This window comes from Chenopodium album, chromosome 14, assembly GCF_948465745.1.
Source record: "Chenopodium album chromosome 14, dcCheAlbu1.1, whole genome shotgun sequence".
In the NCBI taxonomy this organism is placed as follows: Eukaryota; Viridiplantae; Streptophyta; class Magnoliopsida; order Caryophyllales; family Amaranthaceae; genus Chenopodium; species Chenopodium album.
Genome location: NC_137847.1, coordinates 28184950 through 28189153, shown reverse-complemented (window position 1 = coordinate 28189153; position 4204 = coordinate 28184950). Strand labels below are relative to the sequence as shown.

Below are 4204 nucleotides of genomic sequence, written 5' to 3'. Positions count from 1 at the left end.
AATGTAAGGTGGGGATGGGGATGGGATGGCCAACATCCGCCCTGCCCTGCCCCATTAACATCCCTACTTGAGGTTAGTATGTAGTATTATTTATAGCACCGTTTCTTGTGCTACAAGGACATGATTGTCATAAATCATTCGCACGGGTATTGGTTTAGAACCATACAAGATCGATCTATGAGAGTACTTTGAGAGATTTGAAAAAGGGCAAAAGTATACTTCGCATTATGGCTATCGAAACATCTTTCCTCGACCATGAGTATTGTGAGTTCTCTTGTTTGAGTACTAGTCTGTTTTGATGTTCGTCAAACATCTGCCGTACATGGGGGTTACAACGGCAACAATCGGGCGGCTAGGTCATCTTAGTAAGAGAAGCTGACAATACAAGACTAGGAATGTCCCCCTACTAACAATAGGGAACATGTCTTTGTTATTTACAAGGCCTCTTGAAGAGCGGGACTGTGAAAATGCATGGCCGTGCTCAGATGGATTTTAGAAATAATATGTTAATTGACAATTAAACTCGGATTTCGAGAAACACTTTTGGACGTAATATGGATGACGAAAAATTTTACCTAATAGTTCATGAAGAGACATTAAGTGACATAGGAAACAAGCTATACACTAAAAGCGCACTTATCGGGAAGGACAAGTGGAAGATTGATAGGAATTGTGTCCTTCGAACAAGTGTATTATCCCGATAAAGGGTTCAGAATTATTAGAAACCTAATTATTCAGTGAGGTCAAGTGATCAGAATGCCTAGTTAGAGGCCGCTTCCAATCAGTTATATATAAATTTTTAAATAATATTACAGCTTAATCTTGACTGAACCCTTCAGGTCATACCCAAGCAAACAGACGATCCGTCACGGGGAGTTAATCCGAAAGGAATTAATGACTCACTTGAGTATTATGAGCATAGACGTCGGATATCGAGCTAGGAGAGTTGAGACAAAGCGTCGCAACTCGAGTCGAATTAATAAGATGATGAGACAATAAATATCAATTAATCAACAATTACCAAAATAAACCAAGCATCGGAATGCCCCATGCAAATCGAGTGCTAGGGGCATTGGTGCTAGCATGCACGATGCTGCTAGTAGCGCTGGCTAGTGCGTGGCGCAGCAAGCTAGCTCGTACATGCTAGCATTGCTGACGCGCACCAGCGTGCAAGCAAGCTAGTAGCACCAGCAAGCTAGCAGCGTGCTAGCAAGCTAGCAATGCTAACGATGGAGCGCGTAAGGCCTCGCCGAGCAGCCCTTATGCATGCGAGGCATTCAAGGCCAAGGAAGCAGCCCGCACCAAGCTAGATCCCAAGAAGAAGGCCCATCCAAGGGCACCAAGTGCTAGCGAGGCAGCTTTGGCTCCCAAGGCCAGGCGCGCTAGCTGGTTGGGACCGAGAGAGAAGATTGAGGCGGTTTGGGGTGCTTGGGGAGCAAGGCTTTGGTCCCCCCCTCCCCGTTGTGGACCTCATATAAAACTCGAGTATTTTATTTTTTGTCTTGCTCGGCTAAACTCCGAGTAAGGATAGGACGGGTCGTTGTTGCGGGTGGAATTCCGAGGGAGGTCTACGCACTTGCGCGACTCGGGCTTTAGAATGAGTGTCATTTATGGCACTCATTTGTTCTCTTTTAGGGTGATTTTAGATTGCTTTTGTAGCTCTTTTTATTCCTTTTTCCTTAGTTTTGTTCTTTATTTCTTTAGTTTGCATTTTACTTAGTTGGTTTTCCACTTTCTTGTATTTCTTGGTTTATTTTGCCTTTTTTCCCTTTTATTTGTTTGTTTTCTTTTATTTTTAGCATAAGATCATTGTCCAAGGTTTACCGAGGTTTCTTCCCGGGTTTTGCATTGATTGGAATGCTTAGTGACTTCTATTTAAAGCTCAAGTTTGGAGATGTGCAAGTCCTAAATATCCTTAGGGGGTGCATTCAAGCCGTGGGGGCACCAATTATGGTGTTGAACCCACCATAGAAGCCTCTTGGAATATGCCATGTCCCGTGTTCATCAAGTTCACCAAGTGGAGTGCACGAGGAGCGTCAAGATAAAGATGAAGGAAGCTGCCCTGCTCCCAGGCGCGGGCGCGTGCAACAATGGCGCGGGCGCGCTTGGCCTTGGCTCGGCCGCGCACCTGGTGGTCTCTGTTCCGTACCCTCTTTTGCGTGGCCGCGCATCTTCTTGAAGAGGGTCGCGCCTGTACGAGTCTATTTTGGACGATCTAACTAACTTCTCTTTGTTAGTTTTACTATTTATAGATTTTTCTTCTATTTTTGGAGAGAGAATTCAATTAGAGAACAATTAGGAAGTAATTAGGGAGAGAAACACTTGTTCTTAGATTTTAGAGAGAGAAACATGGGTGATGATTGATGATTCTAAGCACATTTCCTTTGATTTGGTCAAGGTTTGTAAGGATTTCCTTTACTTTAATGCAATCTTTAGCTTTTGATTTCAATTATTTTGTTGATTGTTCATTTTTATTGATTCGTTGATTGAATTTGTTTGATTGAAATGATGATGATGAATTTGTTGACTTGCTTAGTTTTGATCTTGATTTCTTCCATGGATTGTGAGTAGTTTACTTGCTAGGGATGCGGTGAAGCATGTATGAGTGATGGATCATAGCTAATTGGGGGTTTTTGATTGATTTAGCATTGTGATTAAATTGGCTGAATGATTTTGTGCATGTGTGTGATTATTTAAAGTGTAGATAACTTTGATTGTCATACTAGATTGCATTGTGTGCCTACAATGATACGGACCATTGATTTGTAGCTCGAGTTTGTCGATCGAGCTTGGTTAGTGATGTTCCTAGTTAGAGTCTTTTGTAGTTGGCTCTAGCTAGACCTCTAGGAGATAGCTTGTTGAGCTTTTTTGATTGCATTGTCTATCTTCCCTCGCAATACTCGATTAAATCAATCTTCAACCCGATTAGTGAGTGTCCATTACAAGCACATGTAGATCCTAAATCACTAGTGTCTTGACATATTAAACTACTTTGTTTGTTTAGTTGAATTTAGATTACCTACACTACCTCTTACACTTCGAAGTAGCTTGACATTGACTTGAGCAAACTTCCCCCCATTCCAAGTCGTTCGACCCGGACTTGCCCTATGAGTAAGTGTAGGTTTGGTTATAAATTTTGTTTGATTGGAGGAATTTTAGAATCCCAACGACCTTGAATTCACCCTCCGTCAGAATGGTGCCGCTGCCGGGGAACGGCGTAGTTGTTTGCTATTGTTGTTGAGTCTATTTCATTTCATTTCAAAAATAAAAAAAGATTTTTCTCTTTTAGGCTACACTTGTAGCCGTGCTACTAATTGTTTCTTTGAGATTGTATGCATAGGACAAGAGGAAGGACTTTAGTACATTTTGATCCGGAGATTGAGAGGACAATTACAAGGATAAGAGTTGCTAGACGTTCTTTGAGTACTAGCTCTTTAAGTGAAGAAGAATCACAAGAACAAGAACAAGGAAGCATGGGAAATTACCAAGAGTGGCGTTGAAGGAGTTGGGAACTCCCGGTGTCTATCGATTTGAGAGTCGTATTGCTCCACCAACCACACTGGCTAATGACTTTGAGATAAGGTCGGCGATGATAAAGATGATTGAGAGAAGGCAATTTAGTGGTGCTAAACATGAAATCCCACTAAATCATCTCAAAGAGTTTGAAAAATATTGCAACACAATCAAGGTCAACGGGGTTTCTCAAGAATTCATAAGGCTCAAGCTATTCTCGTTTTTTCTAATTGGACGAGCTTTGGAATGGCTAGATAAGGAAGTGAAGCCTAATTTTTTGAGAACATGGGAAGAGGTCACCAAAGAGTTTCTTTCCCGCTTTTACCCTCAAAAGATGACCGCCAAGGCAAGAACTCTAATTCAAAGTTTCAAGCAAAAGTCTAGTGAGAGCTTGTATGAGGCTTGGGAGAGATACAAGGAGTATCAAAGAGAGTGTCCTCACCATTGAATCCCGACCTACCAAATCATCCCAATCTTTTATGGAGGATTGAGTCCCCAAGGAAAGTTATGTCTTGATGCTAGAGCCAGAGGCCCGATAATGAACAAGACCGAGGAAGAAGTCGTTGATATCATAGAGGATGTAGTTTGTCACTACATGGATTGGCAAGAGGGAGAGAGAGAGCCTACAAGCAAAAGTGGCTCAACGGTCTACTCGGTTGACCATCTCAATGCAATTAACCACTTGTCCTCC

The 4204-nt window shown here is 42.2% G+C and overlaps 1 non-coding gene across 1 annotated transcript; it reads right to left on the bottom strand.

The window, feature by feature from the left end:
* Positions 1 to 3857: 3857 nt before the first annotated feature.
* LOC145580378 (small nucleolar RNA R71) lies at positions 3858 to 3963 on the bottom strand. Its single transcript, XR_014099436.1, has one exon. It is a non-coding gene; the product is annotated as a small nucleolar RNA R71 (small nucleolar RNA).
* Between the last annotated feature and the right edge of the window lie 241 nt (positions 3964 to 4204).